General features: G+C 36.3%; 1 pseudogene; it reads right to left on the bottom strand.

Moving 5' to 3' along the window:
* The window catches only part of LOC118616911, a 157,856-nt pseudogene extending 135,165 nt beyond the window's left edge, over nucleotides 1-22,691 (bottom strand).
* Between the last annotated feature and the right edge of the window lie 4,291 nt (nucleotides 22,692-26,982).

The raw sequence follows: 26,982 nt of genomic DNA, 5'->3' as shown, positions 1-26,982 counted from the left end.
TCTGTATCATTCTCTTTTGTATAAGATTGACCACATCTGTGTGTCTGAGTAGCACACTTTAATATAATTATTAAAAAACTGCTCTAAGTGCTGGAATTAGGGAGGTGATAGAGAATGTTAAGAAGATTGTGAACTATATCATATTAAAAAATGTTGTTGCATTTAAAGTTGTTTAGCAAAGAGAACTGTTGGGTGTGGGAGAGGCATTATCTCAGTCTTAAATTTCTTACATTGCTCAAGTTCCTCCGTATTCAATGTGCCAATACCTACTTCTCTGATTACTTGACAATGCATGTAGTTCAAGTTGTCTTAGAATCATTGATCCCACCGTTAAGGTGTAAATGGATTTAAAGGGCTGTCATGAGAAAGAAGTAAAAAGGCTTCTCTTCTTACTCCAGGGCATAAAATGGTTAGATAAATCAAGAAGATACATTTTTATCTCTATATATTAAATAATTATCTAATAATTCAGCCCACTATCAGTAACATTGAAGCAAAGGCTACACACGTGACCATTTTCAGTCACATTGTATAAAGCAGATTCTTATTTAACAAGGCAAGTAGTCTTATTAGCAACCACTAATGTCCATTTTAAATCCAAGGTTGTATTATTTTAATTTGGTAAAGAAAAAACATTTGTCAAAAAAAAAATTTTGTATACATTGAAAAATTGCATTATTCAAATAATTACAACAATAGCTTGTTGATACAACCTGAACCTACTGACTCTTAATCTCTTTATTTTCAATTTTATATATACTCCATTTAGCAGGCAGCTACTTTTAGAATTGATATTATTCTTCATATTACTCGTACTTGGCACATAGAATTTAATGAATCAAATCACTCTGTTGAATAAAAGAGGACAGAGAAATGTCATACCCTCAAAATTAATCTACAATCCTAGAATTTTTACCAGAAGCATCATTTTGAACAAGATACTTCCTAAACAATAATGATAAAGCACCTGTTTCATTCAGAAAGAGAAGAACATGAACTCATTATTCATGGATTAATTCATTATCTAGTAGAAATTAGGCCCTGTGAAAGTTAATTTTGAGAGTTCCAGAGTACTGTGTATTGCCTAAGTAAGGCAAGTTCAGTCATGGTGATGGTGTTAGGTTCTCTTATTGCCTGGGTTGTTTTTAAAGTTATGTATCTAATAGGAAAAACTGAGGCAAGCTATTTTTGCTCAGTTTTGCTTATGAAAGTTAACAGATAGGATAACTCTTTTTCATTGTAATAAAAACGCTTAACATGAAATCTACTCTCTTAATGACGTTTAAGTGCATAAAACAGTACTGTTAACTATACATGTAATGTTGTATAGTAGATGTCTGGAACTTATACACCATGTATAAGTGATACTTTGTATCCATTGACCAGCAACTCCCATATCTCTTCCCCAAGCTCCTATAAACTACCATTCTACTTTCTAATTCCATGAGTATGACTTTTTTAGATATATCATATAAAAGGAATCATGGCTTATCTCACTTAACATAATGCTCAACATTTTTATGCATGTTGTCACATATGGAAGTATTTTCTCTTTTCTGAAGGTTGAGTAAAATTCCATTGTGTGTATATACCAAATTTTATTATCCATTATCTGTTGCTGGATATGTAGGTTGTTTCTATATCTTAGTTATTGTGAATAATGCTGTAATGTACATGGGACTCAGGTATCACTTTGAGATCCTGATTTCAATTGCTTTAGATGTATATCAGAAGTGGAATTTCAGGATCCTATGGTAGTCTTATTTTTATTTATTTATTTTAGAAAGCTCCACACAGTTTCCCATAGCAGCTGCCATTATCATTCATACCAACTGTGTACAAGGGTTGTAATTTCTTCACATCTTGTCAACTCATTATCTTTTGTGTTTTGAAATAAACCCACACATATACAGTCAACTAATTCTGAACAAGGGTGACAAAAATAAACACTGAGGGAGAGATGATCTTTTCAATAAATGGTATTGGGAAAATGGATATTCACGTGTGAAAGAATAATATGGACGCTTAAACTGTACACAAAAAGCAGTTCAAATTAGATTTAAAATGTTCACATAAGACCCAACATGGCCAAACTCTTAGAAGAATACTTAGGGGAAAGCTTCATGACATTGGTCAAGAAGATAATTTCTTGGATATGACAAGAAAAGCACAAGAAACAACACACACAAGTGTGACAACATCAAACTTAAAAGTTCTGTACAGCAAAGGAAACAATTATCATAGTGAAAGGCAGCTTATGGAATGGGAGGAAATATTTGTCATCCAGATACCTGATAAGGAGTTAATATACAAAATGTGTAAGGAACTCCTACAACTCAATAGCAAATAATCAGCACAGGTAGCTAACTATTAACATAAGGAAGATAGCTAGTTATTAATAACAGAAAGAAGCGAAGGGAAGGCCAGACATTATAGGCATGCTTCCTGTACAACATGAGGGGTAGAGGACTGAACAAAGGGAAGATTGATGCATGCCCACTAAGGTTGGGATGACTAGGGAAGTCACACCTGGGAACAAAGGTCATTGGCAAGAATGGGCGTGACCACTTGAAGCATGTGGAAATATGGGATATATAATCCCCTGAACAAAAATGTTCTCTCTCTTGGCACACTTGGCTCATGGCTCATGCCTGGCTTCCTAGCATTCTCCCTGGCTACAATTCTCCTATGACTGGACTAAAGGAACTGGGACTTTAGAAACCCAGGGATGTAATTCCATTCAAATGGAAATCATCTGTTCTCCCATGTGAGTCTCAGAAAATTCTTTTTCTTGGGTTATAGTAAGAACTCTATCCCCAGCAGCACCCAGTGAGGAAAGAGGACTCTCCACGTCATCCAATAACACAACTAATAAAAGGACAAAGAACTTGGACAGACATTTTTTAATGACGACTTCCAAATAGCCGATAGATATGTAAAAAATGTTCAACATCACTAATCATCAAAGAAATACAAACTACAATGAAATATCACCTCATACACATAAAAATTTTTTTATTATTTTTTGTTACAGATGCTTCTCCTTTACCCCCATTGACACCCTCTTCCCTGCTCCTGCCCCCCCTTCACAGTATTGTCTGTGTCTGTTGGTTATGCATATAAGATCTTTGGTTTATCTCTTCCCATCCTTGCACCCCATATCCCTCTGAGGTTTGTCAGTCTGTTCCCTACTTCCATATCCCTGGGTCCATTTTGTTCATCAGCTTATTTTGTTCATTACATTCCATAAATTAGTGAGATGATGTGATGTTTGTCTTTCTCTGATTGGTTCATTTCACTTAGCATAATACTCTCCAGGTCCCTCCATGTCATCTCAAAGGATAAGAGATCTTTCTTTCTTACAGCTGCTTGTACTCCATTGTGTATATGTACTACAGCTTTTTTATCCACTAGTCTATTGGTGGACATTTGGGCTGTTACCAGATCTTAGTTATTGTAAATAGTGCTGCTATGAACATAGGGGTACATGTATTCTTTATGATTGGTGTTTCAGGCTTCTTAGGATATAGTCCTAGAAGTGGGACCCCTGGATCAAATGGCTCTTGTAAGAATGGCTTTAAAAAAATTACAATTAAGTTTTTTTTCTAGTCACTGGTATATAACAGAAATAATTTTGATACTTCCTCTTTCTAGTAATTTTCCCTCTGTAATTATTGCCTTTACATTTTTTTTTTGCTCTAAAAACTCAAAATTTGTGTAAGAATTAATTTTGTCAATGACAAAAAGGACTTGAAGGTGCTTAAAGTAAGGGAGAATGGCATATAATCTGTAGTTATAAGCATTTGATCTGGAACGAGAATGCCCTTAGTCAATCTTTGCTAAATACCACTTTTATCAGTCAAACTTTTCCTTAAAGCTGACTAAAAGATAATTTAAATGTGGAGTTTCTAAATAGGATCTCAATTGAGGGAATCAATATGAGCTTTGAAATAAGAAAACCAAAAGTTATGTTTTAAGATCTCTGGACAAACACACAATGATTCTCATGAAAAAAAAGTATTAGTTTTTCACAAAATTATACATGACTAGTAATAACACAATACTATCAAGGGTTTTATTTTTAAATATTTTATTTTATTTAAAGATGTATTTATTGATTTTCTTACAGAGGAAGGAAGGGAAAGATAGAAACATCGATGTGAGAGAGACACATCGATCGGCTGCCTCCAGCATGTCCCCCACGGGAAATCGAGCCCTCACCCCAGGCGTGTGCCCTGACCAGGAATCGAACCAGGACCTCTCAGTCCATGGGATGACGCGCAGTCTGCTGAGCCACACTGGCAACGCAAGATATTTTATTTTATTTAAAAATAACTGCTAACTCATATTGTATTTTTATGCCGGGCACTATTCAGATAATTAATATCTTTAACATAACATACATAATATACGTAACATAACAAAGTGCAAGTAGGTGACATGGTGAATAATTGGAAGAGTGAGGATTTGAAACCAGGCCATCTGCTTAGCCCTTGCCCCTCATCGCAGACTTGGCAAAACAATACAGCTGCTTCTCAGCAGGGGCCTGCAAACTAGAGCGTCACATCCCAACGCATTCCTTACACACTAACCCCTTAAAATATTCCACGACGAAAGGAAGATTCTGTGGCCAAACATACCTGAGATCAAACATTCTATTTCCCACATGCCTTTGGAAAGTCACAAAACACATTAGTATGTCAAGGCTCTGAGAAGTCCTAAAGTAAAGAAGTAATTAAATGTATTTATCTCTACATTTCCCAGACTTTATTCAATAGAGCCACTGGAGTCATATCTACTAACCTTCTGAAAATTGGCCACAATATCCAGAAATACACGTGGGAGTATTGCCATCTGTGAAAGAGCTGAGAAAATCTATCAGAGTACAGTCAGAATGTCTCATATAACACTGCATAAGCAAGGCCCTTTGTAACCTATACCAAATTTCTCATTTGAATATTGACTTCAAATTTTAATGATCGTCGAGAAAATGATTTGTATCCCAAACCTGAGAGGAAAATATTCTTTCTCCTTTTAATAGGTGAGACAATAACCTCAGAAAAATTAATTGATGCCACAAAGATCCCACAGCCTGTATCCTGCTCCTTCCTCCATAATAGTTCTGTGATGGGCAGTATATCGCCAGAGGATGGTTATATTTCTGATTAATGTAATGTGAGTTTTTTTTTTTTCCCTTTTGAACCCAAATGCTATACAAAAGTGTTGACATTTTAAAACTGCTCTAGTTCAATTCCATTTGCTGCATCGATGCCAATTTCTCCAATTAGTCTGATAATATGTATAATCTCACTAGTTAAGTTGTTTTGGAATCATTGATCCCAAGACCAGTGGATAAGTACTGCTGATCTTCCAGCCAGTGATCAGAATGGCCTTTCCAGTTATGGTTCTCCTTTTTCCTTGTTATCTGTATGACACAAACATTCTTAACAGACTTGATCATCTGTCTAGAAGCTATTGTCATTACTCAGTATTTTGCAACCAAAGGTGTAACACGTTTCCTGGTTTCCATCTTTAAACCAAAACCTTAGGAACAATTTATTTTTTTACATCGCTAGATTTAAAATTGTCTTTGCCATTTATTTACTAGTTCGCAACTTGCTTTTTGTTCAAACAGAAAATTAAAGTCATTTCTTCAATTTTCATCTTTTTCTACAAGTGTACTAAATATATTTTAATTCTTCACCTATATACTGTGACCCAGTCATTTAACAATGATGATAATTTGCCCAGCTGGTGTGGCTTAGTGGTTGAGCATCAACCCATGCACCAAGAGGTTGCAGGTTTGATTCCCGGTCAGGGCACATGCCCAGGTTGTGGCCCCGATCCCCAGTGGGGGGCATGCAGGAGGTGGCCAATGTTCTCTCTCATCGATGTTTCTATCTCTCTCTCCCTCTCTCTTCCTTTCTCTCTAAAATCAATACAGAAAAAAAATGATAAGAATTTGACAAATTAATCTGCAAATACCTCTAAGTGCACCATTGCAATATAATTTTTTTTGAAGTTTTAAGTAAAAAAACTATATATATATATATATATATATATATATATATATATATATATATTTCCATTTAGATTACTGCTTAGTTTAAAACACAAACCCTAGGAGTGGCTTTCTTTTAGAATGAGGTGACTTGAATATATATGCTTCTTAAATACTCAGTATTCTCAAAACACTTCAGTAGATTATCCAGGTATTATTATTTCTCTCTCTTGTTGCCTGCTTTTGGACTTTTTAATAACCTTTTCACACCAATAATAAAATATGAACTGAAGAGATATTAAACTTAAACTAGTCTACTTGTTAGTCAGTCGATGAGTCAGCAAAGGAGCTGCTGGGAGTCCATAGCACACAAATTACAGCAGTTTTCTCCTTGGTAATCACTTAGTAAGAGGGAAGCCGAAAATTCCATTAAAAAATAAATAAATAAACTTTACTGCATCATTAAAGTTTTTATAAATTTCAACTATATATGTATATATGTTCTCTCTATTCCAGTGTTCATTGGCTATTATTAATTTTTGTTTATAACATTGTTTTGTTTACATGTAATTATTTTCCTAGGGGAAAAAAATGTCATACTGTGAAATTTTTATTTATTTATTTATTTTTATCCTCACCCGAGGACATTTTCCCATTTTTTTGTTCAGGTAGAGTGGGAGGGAGAGAGAGGAACAGAGAGAGAGAGAAACATCGACGTGAAAGGAACACATCGAGTGGCTGCCACCCGCACGACCGACCAACCAGGGCCGGGGACAAACTGCAACGGAGGTACACGCCCTTAGCGGGAACCGAACCCGGGTCTCTCAGGACCACAGGTCGATGCTCTAACCGCTGAGCCAAACCGGCCAGGGCCTGTGAAATTTTTAATACAATAATTTAAGTTCTATATAAAGATGGTGTCAGACAAACATTCCTTTATAATAGCCTATACAATATTTTTGTTAAAATACTGATAGTTTTTTATTTTATTTTATTTTATTGTTTTTCCATCACCATTGATCCCCCCTATACCCTCTTCCACCTTCACCCCGGCCCGCAATCACCACCCTGTTGTCTGTGTCCATGAGTTCTTTCTCTTCTTTTGCTCAATCCCTCCACCCTCCAATAAAACATCCCCAATGAGCTGTCTGTCTGATCTCTAACTGTGGGTCTGCCTCTATTGTGCTTGTTTGTTCAGTTTGTTCATTGAATTCCACACATGAGTAAAATCATATGGTACTTATCTGTTTCTAACTGGCTTATTTAACTTAGCATAATGTTCTCCAGGTCCATCAATGCTGTCACAAAAGATAACATTTTCTTCCTTTTTACAGCCAAGTAGTATTCTACTGTATAAATGTACCATGTGCATCTACTAATGGACACTTGGGCTGCTTCAAATCTTCCATTATTGTAGATAATGGTGCAATAAACATAGGGCTGCATATATTCTTTTGAATTCGTGTTTCAGGTTTCTTCAGATAAATTCCCAGAAGTGGAATCGCTGGGTCATAAGTCAGTTCCATTTTTCATTTTTTGAGGTAACTCCATACTGCTCCCCACAGTGGCTGCACCAATCTGCATTCCCAACAGTGCACAAGGGTTCCATTGTCTTCATATCCTCTCCAACACTTGTTTGTTGATTTTATGATGATAGCCATTGTGACAAGTGTGTAATAGTTTTTAACAAAACTTAAAACTTCACTGGCATATAAAGAAATTAGTCATTAATTTGTAGAACGTATGGTAACTACTGTGACCAGAATTGCTATGATTTCAAAAACAATCGCTGGCACACATGCTCACTCTGGTGCACAACAGTTTGCATTGCTGAGGAATATATGAGAGATATCTGTTCATTGCCTCACCCATCCTCACTCTCCACTCCCATTTGCTTAAAGTCTCTCGAGGCCATAATCTGCACTTAGCCAAAAGAATCAACCCCCGTGCCTTATAGGGCTCCAAAGTCATGTGCCACCCACTCATCACACTTGGAAGGCTTCATTTCTCCTGTTCAAAGATAACACAGTGGAACGAGCAGTTCCAATACAAAGGATAAGAGCCTATAGAACAAAGTGTAACTTTCTAAATGCTTTATTTGGTAAAAGAAGAAATTGCACTTGACGGAGAGCAACTGGAACAAAAAATACCCTTCATGAACCAGAGACAGAGTTTAAGAAAAGCCTGTTTCAGTCCAGCGGAGTGCCCCTAGTTAAGCCCACACCAGGCACTAGAAGATGCCTAAGGACATCTGCTGGCAGCACCTTTCAACTGTGGTTCACAAAGAAAAATTCTTCTTCTACCCACATAAACAGTAAATGAGGTCAAGAAATTTTCAAGACATATTTATTGACTAATGTCATTTGGATGGAACTTACTTTGATGGGATAACGAATCATATTTTTAAAACAAACAAAAATAACATAAGCCTATGAGTCAAAAATAAAAACATTCTTTCTCCTTGGGATCCTCTCTGACTTTTCAATGTACACAGCTATATATCTATATATCTACGATCTGTATCCACTACAGAATACAGTACTGGGGCACCTGAAGTGCTCAAGAGAAAAATATCTTACACTGTTAAAAAAAACTTCTGTTTTATGACATAGGAAACAAAATGATAGTTTTATGACTCAAGAATAGGAGGAAAGTTTCAGAGTTTCAAAAATTGTGTCTACAAGTCAATCTGAGGAAGTCTGAAAGTATTAAAGGGCTTAATCAAGTGGTATGCAGGGAGTTTCTTTTTTTTAATGTTTATTTTAAGAGGAAGAAGTCACAAAGTAATTTTGAACATATAAGCTCCATATATAGGTTGTGATATTGCATACTTAAATTTTCATTTATAAGCATTGTGATGTTGGTGAACATTATTTCAATGGTAAAAGAATCATTCACAAGATGTGGCTACCAGGTGCCGTAGAGGAAGACGCTTGCCTGCTGACACACACTAGTCGTTTGTTTGCTCAAACTATCAAACAACAAAATATTTCATTTCAAGATCCAGATTCTCCATTTCTCTTGGAAAATGAGAATATCTGGCAATGTTGGTACTGGCTGTCCACTGACCCAAGGCAGTCAGCTGGTTGACTGGCAGGTGTGGCCCGTTAGCGGAGTCATACCCCCTCTCCTCATCACCCCAAGTCTCTCACACTCAGAGTGTTTCACTCATTCCAAGCCTACCAAGCACTCCATTTCTCCTCTTTGCTCTGTTTTAGCACAACATTTTTATGTCAAATGTGGATACATTAGTTAAATCTTTAGTTCTTGTTACTTTTATAAAATTTCAATGTATCTCCAATTTATAAACATAGATCAATAGTTTGAATACTTTACCGAGGCAGAAACTCCTGAAGAATTTTTTTTTTTCGTCCTCACCCAAGGACTTTTTTGTTGTTGTTGTTTTGCATTTATCTTCAGATAGAGTGGGAAGGAGGGAGGGAGGACGAGAGAGAAACACATCGACTGGTTGCCACCCACACGACCCCAACTGGGGCCAGGGACGAACCGCATCTGGGTATGAGCCCTTCGTGGGACCCGAACCCAGGACTCTCTGGTCTGCAGGTCGACACTAACTGCTGAGCCAAACAGGTCAGGGCAGAATTTTTAGGGTGAAAATTCTGTTAAACAAGAAGTAGACTTTCTAGAAATTTATTCCATTTCTTTCAAGATTTGGTCAGAATGTGATGTCAGTTAATGCTGAAAGGATTTTTATAAAGAAAAACAAGAAAGTCGAGTAGTTTATAACCCTGTGGTGAATCCTGAGTCCTAAGTTCTCTTCAGTTTAACACTGGCCTGAGGAAACCTGATTTATGCTTTGCTATGGGTCGACTGTCCCAGGAATTAACTAGCCACATCACACTATCCACACTGATAATTTTGATGTGATAGGTTATGGGCAATTTTGCTTTATTACAAAATTTGCAAATTTTTACTTTGCAAATGTTCACAATGAGTATATATTCATTATGCAACCTTATGAAATAAACTTTAATCCTCAATTTTATTATTACATATCATATGTTGAAACATTTTATGTAATTTCTAATCAAATTTATCACCTAAAAATAGTAGAGCATGATACATATTTGATTTTTTAAGGTAAACTCAAAACTATATAATTTCTCTTGTTTATAATAATATAATTAATCAGACTTGAGCTATTTTATATCAGTAAAGAAGAATACTAAGTAGAATTTTCTGAAACTTAAAAAAAATCTTGCCATGAAAGTCAGGAAAAATGTAAGAATAGTTTGGATTCTTCTGTTTTTGTAATTCCCTGTAATAGAAAATATATATATATTCTTAATAGTGTGATTTGATATAAGTTCTTTTTTTCTCATTACTGAATCATGGTTTTCAGGAGTCAATGCTTTGTTTCCTTTGATTGAGTAAAATAATTTATATATATATATATATATATATATATATATATATATAAATTGTATTCATGTTCAAGGTAAATATATAGGATAAAAATTTCCAATGCCTACATAATAAATAAAATGTGCATTATGGTTCTACCTAAAATTTTAACTTTTAAATATATAGAAACTATCAACATGCTATTGTTTATTATAATTAGAAAGCATATACACTTTATACATATATAAATGTGTACTTCACAAATATAAAACATGTTTAAAATATTGAGGACTACATCATAAATAAAGCAAAACAGTTTCTTTTAAACCTATTAATAGAATTTTAATAAAGTAAATCAATGCTTAACACACAGAAACACTTTTCTTCACAACAGGCGATCTGTTGGCTCTTGCTTACTTAACAATAACGTTCCGCAGCCCTTCCAACAATAATGGTTTGTGTTAATGTGTCAGCCTGTGAAGAGAAAAAGCCCGGTCATCCTGAAATAACACCTGCCAGGATAACAGGGTGCAGCAGAGATCAGATTGACTCTCTTTTCCATTTAACTCTGCTTGTTTCTTTCTCTGGTGTCCATAACCTGTGAGAAATGTCTTTTCTTTTTCTCTTTTAATGGCTCTTACTGTGATTAGTCCTAAGATTTTATTCTTTGATGGCCAGCTTTGACTGTTGGATAAAAACTCTTTATTAAACTTTATCTTTAAAAATGTGAACAACAAAAAATTGTACTGGTTTGAGTGGGTTATCTACTGATACTTAATATGTTAGAAATTATAATGGAAATTTTAGATGTACTTATTCATTTAAAAATAACACATTAACATAAGTAATACCGTTCATTAAAAATATTTATATTTTTAAAAGAAACAGAGAAGAACTGCACTGCTTTACATTCTACAAATCTTTTTAATGTTTGACTTCATAAATGACAACTGGAACCTCCTATCTGCTTCCGTAATCAATCTACTGCGTCATGTAATTTCTGGAGAACACCCATTAGTAAACTAGAGTGAAAAGGTCAACATTTTGAATCATTATTGTAACTTTTCCTTTCCCCTTATTTCTTTGTTTACCAATTTTCTATCATTGCATTTCTTCATCCATCCTAATCAGACACATGTATTATTTATTAAGAGACATTTTTTTTTTTTTCCCACTGAGACATTATTTTCCCCACCACAGTGCTCTAATTTCTCTGCTACTTTTCTCTTGGTAGTGTAAGACTTTACCATCTCTTCTGCTGCACTCATACTCGCAAACATAGGTCCCATGTTTTATGAGTATTTTAGTACTGATTGTAATTCCTTAATATTTCTGCTTTGGCTCAAAACAACTTCTATTTAGAAATAATTGCACATTCCCACAGGGTGTGTCCTAACTACTATGTATTTAGTCATATAGAGATGAATATTTGCTCTCCATCCTGTTCTCTCGTCTTTCAAATGCATTTTAGAGTTTGTAAACACCCTCCAACATGCTCCTAGAACCTTGAGTGATAATGTGGGTTGATAGTGGATCCCAGGGTGTTCAAGCTCCAGTGTTACTTATCTGCAGCCCAGTGCCAGTTGGATATCTTTGTTCTTTCTCCCTGGAAACTTGTAACATTTTTATTTTCTTGTTTAGAGTTCAGCAATTTTACTAGACTTAATCCTCTCTGTGTGTTTTCTTGTTAATTTACCCTGAGTAACAGTGACACCTTTTAATGTGTAGACTCAGATCTTTCTTACTGAAAAGAAATTTATTTTTCTATAAATTAATTATTGCTTCTTCTTCATCTGTTCTGTTTTCTCTTTTCAGATCTATCTTTCAAAGTTTTTTATAAATCATTTTTTTCATGATTACTTCACTTTAATGTCCTGATCTTTGTTTTAAGATTTTCTTGTCTTGATTTTCCAGAGCATTAATTTGAGCCTCAGAAGAGACCTACCAATAAATTTTTTTCATCTATTTAATTTTTAGTCTAAAAAATCATATATTTGAGATTTAGAGAATGCTGTTTTTGTTGTAGGTGGATCTATGTGTGTGTGAGAGAGAGAAAGAGAGAGAGAGAGAGGTATTGTAATCAAAATACATGCCTGATGGATCGATATCTCTCTCAGGCGATTATCTCTTTTCGTGAACACAATGTGTGTGGTCTGTGGTCCAATTGTCTCAGTATTCACAATGGTGAGCTCCTGGGATAAGTAGCTGGAATACAAGTGAGCATCTTATTATATGCAGTGTTCTTTGGAAGTCCGTGGAAAATGCCTCTCTGCTTGTTGGTCTCCCTTACTGAGAGAGAGAGACAGAGAGAGAGAGAAAGACTGAGAGAGAGAGAAAGAGATGAGAGAGAGACAGAGAGAGAGAGAGAGAGACAGAGAGACAGAGATGAAAGAGAGAGAAAAACATCAATGCGATAGAGAAACATTGATTGGTTGCCTCCTCGACTCTTAAACTAGAGTTCAAACCCCCAACCTAGGTATGTGACCTAACCAAGAGTCAAAAATGCAACTTTTAGTTGTACAGAACAACACCCAACCAACTGAACCACTGGGGCCAGGACACAAATGTTTTTCTAAAAACTATCTATGTATCAAGGTCAGTTCTTCATCTCACTCTTTTTACTGTACCTTTGTTCTTCAAAGTCTCTAATTTTGTCTCCCTAAACCAATGAGACTACTTAAAAAGCTCAACGTTTTTTCTTTTTGCCCCCCTGATGCAGCCTCCCTCTGCGCACAAAAATCTCCTGTTCTCTGCCTCATGTCTACACACAGATGGATAAGGAGGCTAAAGGATACCAGCTCACTTCCTGATGGTTTCGCTGGCTTCTGACTCTGAGCCCCTCCAGCTCTAGTTTCTCCAGTAGCCCTCTTATGTCCTTGAGTGGATTGTAAATCTCTTAACTATATCTTTCTACTTGTTCTCAGTAGGAGAGTTGGATCGCTTCAAGCTACTTCATCATAACAAGAAGAATAAGGATGATACAGTTATTTTCATATTTGAATTTGTTAAATTTATTTTTATTTACTTTTTGTTATCTGTATTTTACTATGATTTATTCTTTGTTCATATGGGGGAAGTATTATTTTAGCTCCTTTTTTGACTTGTATTTCAAAGTTCTTATTACCCTCCTCCTAATTGAAAAGGAGTATTTAAGGATAGACTTTCAATAGTTTTCTTTACTATAGTAGCATGCATAATTGCCTTAGAAAAATCTAAATTAAATAGTGTTCTATCTTGGAGTCCAAAGTGGTGGCAGAGTAAATGGAAGCTACATAGATGATCTCCCAGCACCAAACTAGACTTACAACTAAAATAAAGACAGCTCATCAGGAAAAAGCAACAGAAAATCACCTTGAGAGGACCAGATAACCAGGCACATTGAATTGAACCTGGTAGGTCTACGAAAGCGTGAGATGGGGGCTGGGAGCCCATGAACACCAGTGGTCTTAGCTGTGAGCACCACCCTCAAGGTTAAAATCCCAAGCTGTCTCCACAGCGCAGAGGGCCGGGACAGAGCATTAAATTAGCTACAACCACTCACCTTGAGCTCTGGCAGAGGGAGAGCAGACTGGACAGAAACAGTGTGTGGGAACACTCAGGATTTGGAGGGCACTCAGAGTTTTTGCTGGATTGCAGCCATGCAAGGTGGTAGCCATCATGCTCCTTCCCAGAGCTCTGGGAAAAAGCACCAACCCCTCCCTTAGAGATTCAAATCCACCCAGCTGGTCCAAAAAAAAATGCTAATTGAGGCTCAATAACAACCAGCTTCTGCCCCACCCCCAGAAAATCTTCTTACACTGAACACCTGAGGGAGTTTTTCATTCAACGAAAACCCAAGGCTCTTCAAGTAACCATGACTATTAGCCTCCAGGCAAAAAGCTAGAGGATAACTGAACCTTTCCTGGGCTTGCAAATCTACCCAGGAAAGTAAGACTTGACAGTGGTGTTTAACATGGGTAGTCCCACGCTCACTCAAACCCAGTAGAGGAAGCCAAAAACAGCAGAACACCAACACTCCCAGGAAAAATTTGGCAGGCTCCAAAACCCGCTGAGATAGCCAAAAAGGTTAAAAAAAGAAACAAATTCCAAATGAAACAACAAGAGACCTCTACCAAAGACAAAATAAATGAAATGCAGTTAAGCAAGTTATCATATATAGAGTTCAGAGCCATAATCTTGAGGAAGCTCAACAGCATGATTAAGGACATCAACACTATGAGTAAAGATATAGAAATATTGAAAATCAAACTATTGGAAATGAAAAACCACCAAGAAGAAATGAAGAATGACATAGCAGAAATTAAGAACACATTGGAAGGTCTGAACATTAGAGTAGAGGAAGCTGAGGATCGAATCAGTGAATTAGAAGACAGGGTAGAGAAAAATCAACCAATCAGAAAACCAAAAGGAAAAAACAATTCAAAAACAGGAAGACAGCTTAAGAGAACTGTGGGACAACTGGAAATGTAATAATAATAGGAGTCACCAAGGAAGAAAATTAGCAAGGGTTAGAGAATATATTTGAAGAAATAATGACAGAAAACATTCTTAATTTGGTGAAGAAAGAAGGTGTTCAAGTTCAAGAAGCACAGAGAGCCCCAAGTAAAAAGAACCCAACAGGCCCACACCATATAGTAATTAAAATGCCAAAAATTAAAGAGAAAGAGAGGAACCTAAAGGCAGCAAGAGATAAACAACAAGTTACCTACAAAGGAACCCCTATAAGGCTCTAAGCTGACTTCTCAACAGAAACACTACAGTCCAGAAGGGAATGGCATGAAGTAATCAAAGTCATGAAAAACAAGAATCTGAAACCAAGACTTCTCTATCCAACAAGGCTATCATTCAAAATAGAAGATCAAATAAAAGCTTCCCAGACAAAAAAAAAAAGCTAAGGGAATATATTAGCACCAAACCAGCACTGCAAGAAATGTTTAAAGAACTACTGTAATTAGTAGAAGAAATAAAAAGAAAAATATAACCACATTAAACAAAAATGGCAATAAATAAATATATATCAATAATCACCTTAAATGTAAATGGATTGAGTGCTCCAATAAATAAGACACAGAGTAACTGATTGGATAAGAAAGCATAACTCATATATATGTTGTTTACAAGAGACCCACCTCACAACAAAAGACTCATATAGATTGAAAGTGAAGGGATGGAAAAACATCTTTCAAGCAAACAGAAAGGAAAAAAGGGCTGGGTAGCAATACTTATATCTGATAAAATAGATTTCAAAATGAAGTCCATAACTAGAGATAAAGAAGGCCACTACATGATATTGAAAGGATCTATCCAACAGGAAGATATAACCTTGGTAAACATAGATGCACCCAATATAGGAGCACCAAAATATATTAAAAATCTTCTGGAGGACTTCTGCCCTGGTCTGTTTAACTCAGCGGTTAGAGTGTTGGCCTGTGGACCAGAGAGTCCCAGGTTCAGTTCCCACTAAGGGCATGTACCTCAGGTGCAGTTTGTCCCTGGCCTGGGTCTGAGTCATGTGGGTGGCAACCACTCGATGTGTCTCTCTCTCTCTTCTTCCCTCTCTCCCTCCGCTCTATCTGAAGATGAATACAAAAATGTCCTTGAGTGAGAATTAAAAAAGAAAACAAACAAACAAAAAATCTTCTGGAGGACTTCAAAGGAGAAATCCATAGTAATACAATCATAACTGGGGACTTCAACACCCCACTTACATCACTGGATAGATCCTCTGGACAAAAAATTAACAAGGAAACACAGACTCTAAGTGAAGCAGTAGATCTAATGGATTTAATAGATATCTACATAGAATTATACCCCAAAACTGCAAAATTCACATTCTTCTCAAGTGCACATGGGACATTCTCAAAGATAGACCACATGTTAGGGCACAAACTAAGTCTCTACAAGTTCAAGAAGATTGAAATCATATCAAGCATCTTCTAAAATCACAGTGGCATGAAACTACAAATCAATTGCAACAAGAACATGCAAAGACATTTGAACACATGGAGGCTAAAAAGCATGTTATTGAACATTGAATGGATTCCCAAGAAGATCAAGGAAGGAATTAAAATCTTCCTGGAAACCAATGAAAATGAACACACAACAACACAAAATCTATGGGATGCAGCAAAAGCAGTTCTGAGAGGAAAGTTTATAGCACTCCAGGCCTACCTCAAGAAACAAGAAAAATTTCTAATTGACTAGTAACCTCACAACTTAAAGAACTAGAAAACAAACAAAAAGAAAACCCCAGAGCAAGTAGAAGAAAGGAAATAGTAAAGATCAGAGAAGAAATAAGCAACATAAAGTAAAAAAAAAAAGCAATAGAAAAGATAAATGAAACAAAAAGCTGATTTTTTGAAAAGATAAGCAAGATTGATGGATCCTTAGCTAGACTCACCAAGAAACAAAGAGAGAGAACCCAAATACACAAAATCAGAAATGAAAGAGAAGTAACAACTGTCACCACAGAAATACAAAGGATTGTTAACAAATACTATGAACAATCATATGGCAAAAAATTACACAATCAAAGTGAAATAGACAAATTTGGAGAAACACAGTCTCCCAAATCTGAACCAGGAAGAGAAAGAAAACTTGAACAGACCAATAACAACTAAGAAATTGAAGATGTAATCAACATTCTCCCAGCAAACAAAAGCCCAGGCCCGGACAGCTTCACAGGTGAGTTTAACCAAACATTCCAAGAATACTAACACCCATTCTCCTCAAACTATTCCAAAAATTTGAGAAGAAAGAAGCCTTCCAAACTCATTTTATGAAGCCAGCATAATTCTAATTCCAAAACCAGAAAAAGACACTACAAAGAATAAAAACCACAGGCCAATATTTCTGATGAACATAGACGCCAAAATCCTCAACAAACTATTAGCAAACCGAATCCAGCAATACTTCAAAAAAATTATTCACCATGACCAAGTGGGATTCATTCCAGGGATGCAAGGGTGGTACAATATTCACAAATCAAAAAAATGTGATATACCACATAAACAAAATGAAAGATAAAAACCACATAATCATATCAATAGAAGCTGAAAAAGCATTTGACAATATCCAGCACCCATTTTTGATAAAAACACTCAGCAATGTGGGAATAGAGGGATCATATCTCAACATAATAAAGGCCATATATGAAAGACCTACAGCCAACATCATGCTCAATGGGAAAAAACTAAAAGCATTTCTCTTAAGAACAGGAACAATCAGACATGAAGAAAAAATAAAAGGGATCCAAATTGGAAAGGAGGAAATGAAACTGTCATTATTCGCAGATTACATAATATTATACATAGAAAACCCTTAAGACTCCATCAAAAATTTATTACACTTAATAAAGGAATTTGGCAAAGTAGCAAGATACAAAATTAATGTCAAGCAATCAATGGCATTCTTATACACCAATGATGAACTCACAGGAAGAAAAATTAAAAGAAACAATCCCATTTACCATCACAGCAATAAAATTAAGATACATAAGAATAAGCTTAACCAAAGAAGTAAAGGACCTATTTGCAGAAAACTATAAGACATTGAAAAAAGAAATAGAGGAAGGCATAAAAAAGTGGAAGCACATATCTTGTTCATAGATTGGAAGAATTAACATCATTAAAATGTCCATACTACCTAAAGCAATCTATAGATTCAATGCAATCCCCATCAAAATACCAACGACATATTTCACAGAACTAGAACGAATACTTCAAAAGTTCACATGGAACCAAAAAAGAGCCCAAATAGCCACAACAATCTTGAAAAAGAAGGACAAAGTAGGTGGGATCACAATACCAAATATCAGGTTATACTACAAAGCTACTGTAATCAAAACAGGCTGGTACTGCCCTGGATGATTTGGCTCAGCTGTTAGAGCATTAGCCTGTTGACCAGAGAGTTCTGGGTTTGGTTCCTGCTCAGGGCATGTACCTCAGTTGCGGTTTGTCCCCAGCCCTAGTTGAGGTCGTGTGAGTGGCAACCTATCAATGTGTCTCTTTTACATCTGTGTTTCTCTCTCTCTCTCTCTCTCTCTCTCTCTCTCTCTTCCTCCATCTCTCTCGTGCTATCTGAAGATAAATGCAAAAATGTCCTTGGGTGAAGATTAAAACAAACAAATAACAACAAAAAAACCCCAAACTGGTACTGGCACAAGAACAGACATATAGATCAGTGGAACACAACAGATGACCCAGAAATTGACCAAAGACATTATGCTCAATTAATATTTGACAAAGGTGGCAAGAGCATACAGTGGAATAAAGATAGCCTCTTTAATAAATAATGTTGGGAAATTGAACAGCTACATGCAAAAAAAAAATTAAACTAGACCATCAAACTTACACCATACACAAGAATAAACTGAAAATGAATAAAAGACTTAAATGTGACTTGTGAATCCATAAAAATTCTAGAAGTAAATGTAGACAACAAAATTTCAGACATCATATGCAGCAAAATTTTCACCGATACATAACCTAAGGCAAGAGAAACAAAGGAAAAAATGAACACATGGGACTACATCAAACTAAATAGCTTCTGCACAGCAAAAGAAACAACCATCGCCATGGCCGGTTTGGCTCAGCGGTTAGAGCATCCGCCTGTGGTCCAGAGAGACCCGGGTTCGGTTCCTGCTAAGGGCATGTACCTCAGTTGCAGTTTGTCCCCGGCCCTGGTTGGTCGTGCGGGTGGCAGCCACTCGATGTGTCCCTTTCACATCGATGTTCCCCTCTCTCTCTCTTCTTCTCTCTCCCTCCCACTCTGTCTACAAAAAATGGAAAAATGTCCTCAGATCAGGATTAAAAAAAAATAAAAATAAAAAAATCAACCATCAAAATGGAAAGGGAACCCACTGTATGGGAGAGCATAATTGCCGATGATACATCAGATAAGGGGTTAATTTGAAAAATATATAGAGTACTCATACAACTCAACAAAAAGAAGACAAAGACCCAATTAAAAAATGGGCAAAGGAACTAAATAGACACCTCTCCAAACAGGACATCCAAATGGCCAAGAGACATATGAAGAATTGCTCAACATCACACAGCATCAGAGAGATGCAAATTAAAACAACAATGAGGTATCACCTCACACCTGTCAGAATTGCCGCCATCAACAAATCATCAAACAACAAGTGTTGGCGAGAGTGTGGAGAAAAGGGGACTCTAATACACTGCTGGTGGGAATGCAGACTGGTGGAGCCACTATGGAAAACAATATGGTGTTACCTCAAAAAATTAAAAGATGAATTGCCATTTGACCAGTGATACCACTTCTAGGAATATACACTAAGAAGCCTGCAACACCAATCAGAATATATGTGCCTCCATGTTCATAGCAGCACTATTTACAATAGCTAAGATCTGTAAACAGCCCAAGTGTGCATCAGTAGACAAATGGATAAAAACGTGGTGGTACATATACACAATGGAGTACTATGCGGCTGTAAGAAAGAAAGATCTTATTTTTCGAGACGACATGGAGGGAGTTGGAGAGTATTATCCTAAGTGAAACAAGCCAAGGAGAGAAAAACAAATATCACATAATCTCACTTATCTGTGGAATAAGGAACATAATAGTCTGAGGAACAGGGCAGACCCAGAGATGTAGAAGTAGGGTACAGACTGACCATCCTTAGGGGAGGGAGTGGTGAGGGGAGGGAAGAGATAAACCACAGAACTTATATGCATGTACACATGACCGATGGAGATGGACACCAAAGCTGGGGATGGGGTGAGGGGGGCGGGGGATGATGGGGAGGAGGGTGTCAATGGGGAAAAAAGGAGAAACATCTGTAACAAAAATAAATTAATAAAAAAAAATTGTTCAATTTTACTCTTTATATATATTATCCAATTTATCATTTCTACACATAAAAATTTGTTATATAGTCTGTGCACATTCTTGAATTTGCCTAGATGGGTATCATATTTCTCTGTACTTGAATAATGATTCCCTTTAAATGAAATGGTACCCTTACCCCCTACTGCTTTGACCAAAACAATCTATTAAATATCTACAAATTGGGGTAGCACTGCCATCTGGTGGATAGGTTTATCAATTTCTTAATAGCTGATAATGAATCTGAGCAAATATTATCTGTACTTAAAGTTGAATGAAAACATGTATTATTTTACATTCATTTATATTCTCTTATCAAGGGTTCCTTCTCAATTGATAAGTATACATTCAAATAAAAATCAGGTACATTAATTTTTAGGAGATACAGCAATTCTGTGATAAAAAGGTCATCTGTGAAGGAAAACTGTTTAAACTGTTGTTTAGATGTCAAACAACAGTGACATCTGACTCATAGGCAACATAAATGGGAAAGGTGGGGTTCTCCGTCTTTGTTATCTCACCAAACACCACGTTTATGACCAATTCAAAATAAACATTGGGTGAAATCCACATCACTGCTTCAAACTTGAAACAACGTCTTACTAGACTTTTCACCAGGGATGTCTGCTAAGTATAAGGGGTAACGGATTCCGGACAGAGAATGCCTTTTGTTTAAAAAATAGAAAGTTCTATTTTGCAAACGGATGCTATCCATTCACGGATGAATCTTGGTAGACCCAATGAGTGAGGTACGTGTCTGGGCAAGTCTCAGGCAGGACTGCTTGTTCACCGTGGCTCAGCTAAAAGCTGAACCTTTTCCAAGCCTTTGCTCAAATGCTCCTTTCCATGAGGATACTACTGTCCTCTTTGACATTCTAAGCAAACTTCATCTCTTACACCCCCAAGCCCCTTCACCATGACCTCAATTTCTTATTCTTAGGACTTACCCTTCTAATAAAATACATAATTTAATATCTATTCTGTTCATTCTTTAGAGTGTGATTTTTGCCACTAAAATGTTAAAAACTCTATGGCAGAAATTCTTCATACATTTGCTCATGGACATTTTCATTGTGGTTAAAGTTGTAATTGCTATTTAATAAACAATCGTTGTTTGACTGTTTATGTTTGAATGGATGCAAAATAGAAAGATAACTGGCAAGCATCTTATGTAATTGTCCCTTGGATATAAGCTATATAAGCAGCAATCTTTACTAAAATTTAGAGTACATAAAATACTTTTTTAATAGATTTTATTTTTAGAGCAGTTTTAGGTTTTCAGCAATATTGAGAATAAGGTACAGAGATTTCTCATATACCCCCTGCCCACCCCCACAGGCATAGCGTCTCCTATATCAACAACATTCCTTACCACAGTGGTACATTTGTTACAAGTGATAAACATACATTATCATGTCAGTTACCTAAAGTTCATACTTTACATGGGGTTCACACTTGGTGCTGTATATTAAAAATCCCCTGTGATCTGCTTCTTCATCTGTCCCTCTCTCCTAACCTATAGCATCCAATGATCTTTTAGAGTTTTGCCTTGTCTAGAATGTTATACAGTATACAGATTTTTAGGATTAGCTTCTTTTACTTAGTTATCTGCATTTAAATTTCCTTCATGTCTTTTCATAGTATGCTAGCTCACTTCCTTTTAGCATTGAATGATTTTCCATTGTCTAATGTATCACAATCGTATAAATACCTTTTTATCGAAGTGATAGAATTTTTTTATATTTACTTTTTGTTCACTCTCTAATTTAAATTAATAAATATGTACTCATAACATTAAAATGTGTATAACACCAAAATATATGCCTATCACCTAAACCTTTTTTATACAATCTTATTAAAATAAAAACATCTGTAGGAATTTTCAAATAGGTAGCCTAATACATATCTAAAAATTAATTATAACTTCTCCGCTCTGTCAAACCTCTCCTGTTTCTCTAGCTCAAGAAAGAGCAAGCACACCATTTATGCAGTTATTGAAGCCACAGACAAGAGCATCAACAATGGCAACTGTTTCCCTCACACCCCATAACAAATCATTTACTATGTATGGCAATTGTGGTTCCTCTCTGTTGCTAGCACCTAACTACTTGGCTCTGGATTTAGTGGCACTTACTTAATGTAACTTGCAAATCCACAAATCTTAACCCAGGTAGACTCTCAGTGTGAGTGGAGCGAGGGGCTAGAGACTCATTACTAAACCAGACTAATGCTCTACTTTTCCAACTAATACCTGTTGTCTAATTCATGCACTCCTCTGGAGCTAGAGCAATCGTGGAATACTCAACAATAATCTTTCTGAAGTCCTACAATGGCTTCCTTTTGGCCATTGCCATCCTTTCATAAAAAATATAAATCTCTAGGCAGTTACTGAGGCTACAAGAGCTGATTCCTGCTTACCTGCCCAGCCTTGCCTCTGAACATTCTGTCTCCTCCCATAATATACTCGGACCATACTGAACGTCTTTCAGTTTCTAGTTCTGTAAGAGTTTTTGCATGTGCCATTTCCAACGCCTGAAACATTTTTTCTTCTACCCACTATAACTTAATCTTGCTAAGAGCTGCTCAGCATTCATGTCTTAATGTGGTGGTTATTTTCTTCCAAGAGACATCCCTGGTCTCTGATTAAACTGGATAGTAATTAGCAGTTCCAGTATTTTACATATATTAACTTATTTGAACCTCATAAATAAAATTCCCGTAAGGTAGTGTAGCAGGCTGGGTTCAGCCACAAGGAAGCTGACTTTGAGATGCAGGTTGACATGCAGGAGGTTTACGAATTATTGCCTCTGTGAACAACACCTGTGGAAAAAGAGGAAGTCAGATCAAGCAGGAGGAAGAATAAAAAATGAATATAATCTCAAAAGACTCTTTAGCCTACCACATGGAGAGTTCTCAAAATGTACTGACCGTGAGGCCTGAGTTGAGGGGACAGAGCCCTGGGCTTTGTTCCCCCCGTGTCGATCAGCCAGTGGATGCCAGACACCTTAGGGAAGGGGACTGGGTGAGGCGCTGTCTTTAGTCGAGTCTCATTGAAGCAGGTTGACAGCTGAGGGTTTTCTGTTGAAAACAATCCCAGCAGCTGGCTAAATAAGTGTTAGACGGCAGTACTCTTCCTACTTTACAGATAAAGAAACTGAGAGACAAATATGTTGAGTAACTCACCTGTTTATATCCCAAAATTATTGGATCCAATATTCCAACCAGGGAGTCTGATCCTGTACTTCACGGCATATGCCAAATCAATTCCTGATGGATTAGAGGTATACATACAAAAGTAAAATAATAATAATAATGTGTTGAAACAAAATATAAGAAAACAATTCAATATACTAAGAATATTTCAGTATGTTTAAAAACGAGAATCTTAAGCAGTAATCCAAAAGAAATACTTGATAATTTGGATTATATTATAATAAAACATCATCAAAAGAAACACAAAAGGATTGAAAACACAAGTCACAGAGTGGGACATAGTATTTAAAACAAATAGTTGAACGGAGTACTTGCATCCAAAATTTAAAGAAGAAGAAAAAATTACTAGCAAATCAACTAAAAAAGAATGACAAAACATTTGAATAATTACTTCACCCAAAAAGGAATTTCAAATGGTTTATAATCATCTGAAAAGGACTCTACTTTCACAGTCATCGGTCAAAAGCAAAATAAAACTGCACTGAAATGCCATAATGTGTGCCCCAGAATGGTTAAATGGTGGGGGGAACTAAAACAAAACAAAGCAGAAATAAAACAGGTTGTGGTGAGGATATGGAATAACTACATGTCTTATGTACTGCTTGTAGAGAGTGAAAATTTGTTCAATTTATGAGATTTACCAAGCTGTATACATAATTTGTGCACTTTTCTAAGTGTTATTCAAATGTGTACTTTAATTCAAAGAAAAAGTAATCCCAGGAAGTCTGGCTCCAACACTCATTATCTTAAAGACAATGCTCACTTTTTCATTTTATATATTGCTGGTAGGAGGATAAAATTTTAGAGCCACTTTGGATCACAAAGTGTAATTATATGATAAACTTAAAGGTTTAAATATGGCATACTAGTCCTGTTCCTAGATATGCAGCTAAGATAAATCCTTGCCTACATCAAACAAAAAACATGTACAAGAATGTCCAGATTTGCATTATTTATTTTAAAAAGTAGATAAAGCCCAGCCAGTGTGGCTCAGTGGTTGAGCATCAGCCCGTGCACCAAGAAGTCGCTGATTCCATTCCCGGTCAGGGCACCTGCCCAGGTTGTGGGCCAGATCCCCAGTGGGAGACTTGCAGGAGGCGGCCAATTGATGTTCTCTCTCATCCATGTTTCTATCTCTCCCTCTTTCTTGCTCTCCCTAAAATCAATAAAACAAAAAACAAATTTTAATAAAAAAAAGTAAATAAAGACAGAAAATACATCACTATTAATCAACAAGTAAATGAGTTGTGGCATATTAACACAAAAGAACATTCTACATTAGTGAGTATAAATATACTACACTACAATCACCCACAACACCACGAAATCATTTTAGAAATAAAGTGTTGAGTTTAAAAAAAATCCCAGAAGATTACACAAAGCATAATAACATTTTAACAAACCCCAAAGCAATAAAAAAGCTAAACAATATAACATTTAGGCATGTACATAAATACTAATTTTTTAAATGAAAGGTACTAATAAACACTAATTCTAAATAGAGATTATAACTGCAGGGGAGGCAAAGTTGTAAGTCATGGAGGGAGCACACGGTGGACTAAAACTGTTGGTTACGTTCTAGCTCACGCGTTATAATATGGATTTATAATTGTTCACTTAACATTATGTTTGCAACTTACATATATGTTTTATATATCTTGTATATATTTAATGTTATATTTTGTAGATGTTGAAGTAAAAAATAATATAGGCTATCCAAAACACCTTAGATATGAAGGAAAGAAGAGAGATAAAAGATGTAAAATAAAGTTTAAGGAGGTGTGTCTGAATATGCTTAAATAAAATCCAATAAAAATATAAAATAACAAAAGATTCTTTTATAAAAGAGAGGGAGTAATCATTAGTGAGAGATTTCTAGGTTCATTAGAGTGGAGTTTACTGGACCTCCCCTGAGCTGGACGAGCCTGCGCGGACCTCCCCCGAGCTGGACGGGCCTGCGCGGACCTCCCCCGAGCTGGACGGGCCTGCGCGGACCTCCCCCGAGCTGGACGGGCCTGCGCGGACCTCCCCCGAGCTGGACGGGCCTGCGCGGACCTCCCCCGAGCTGGACGGGCCTGCGCGGACCTCCCCCGAGCTGGACGGGCCTGCGCGGACCTCCCCCGAGCTGGACGGGCCTGCGCGGACCTCCCCCGAGCTGGACGGGCCTGCGCGGACCTCCCCCGAGCTGGACGGGCCTGCGCGGACCTCCCCCGAGCTGGACGGGACTATACGGAAATCTCCTGAGCTGGACGGGACTGTACGGATCTCTCCTGAGCTGGACAAGGCAGGCACATGAGTTTCCTTCTTCCCTGAGCCCCATTTGCTGGCTCCTGTGATTCAACTATGAATTTTCCTTTTCCTCTTTTGTTTTAGATCTGAATATGTACATGATTATAAAATATTAAAAATAAACATAAACATAAGTTTTAGCATTATAACTTTGTTTATAGACCATGTTCTCTATTTGTTGATAGTATTTAATATGGTATTAATATGTAGCACATTTTTTGGCACATACTACATGTTTTTATAAACTCTTTTAAAATAAACTCATAGAAACATAGAGTGAAATGGTGGTTGCCTGGGGCTAGGAGATAGAGAAACTGAAAGAGGTTGGTAAAAGGTACGAACTTTCAGTTATAAAGTGAATCAAGTCCTAGGATCTAACTTACAGAAGTGAGCAAAAGTAGGTTTACAGATGTTCATAAGAAAACAAAAACATGCAGGTTATAATTATTACAATAGTTTTATTAACTCAAAGGAATGTCACAATGCAAGTGTAAACCTACTTTGACCATCTCTGTATAACACTTTGACTATAGTTAATAACAGTACATAGTATAATTAAAATGTGCTAAAAGAGTAGAACCTAAATGTTCTCACCAAAAAAGATAAATATGTAGGGTATGTGAGGTGATGGATGTGTTAATTAACTCAATAGGTAGAATCCTTTCACAATGTATATGTATATCAAATCATCATGTTGTATATTTCAAATGTATTACAGCATTACTTGTTAATTACACCTCAGTAAAGCTGAAAAAGATCTTTAAACTGATATCAGTTTAACTGATAAATCTCGTGTTAAACATGAAGTTGAACAATAAACAACTATCATGTTCAGTAATTTTTTTATCTATTAAATGTCAATTTTATGTGAATCGTTTTGTTAAGAAAACACCTTGGATTCTTAAAGGAGTTGCTTTAGCTTCCAAGACACTGACCCTAAGTTATATTACAGTGAGTTAATACTAGAAGAGTGTCTCAGAATAAAAAGATAAGCTGTAGTAATACAATATAATTTGAAATATTACAAATTAATCCTTGAAACATAGTCTTGAATTCCTAATACTTGGCTAATATTGATATTTCTTCTTAGAGGAAATTTTTTTTGGTGTAGGCTATGAATAAGTTACTCAAAAGAGTTACGATCGACTAGAAATTAAATATTTAAAAGTGGAGATAATTTGTGAAGCATGAGGGTTTACTTGAAGAAAATACAGAAACATGAGGTTACTTACCCTTAGACGTGGGTTTAAACTTATACCTTC

Source organism: Molossus molossus, unplaced genomic scaffold (assembly GCF_014108415.1).
Source record: "Molossus molossus isolate mMolMol1 unplaced genomic scaffold, mMolMol1.p scaffold_m16_p_5, whole genome shotgun sequence".
NCBI lineage: Eukaryota > Metazoa > Chordata > Mammalia > Chiroptera > Molossidae > Molossus > Molossus molossus.
The sequence above is the reverse complement of the archived record's forward strand: the minus strand, read 5'-3'. Positions and strand labels throughout refer to the sequence as shown.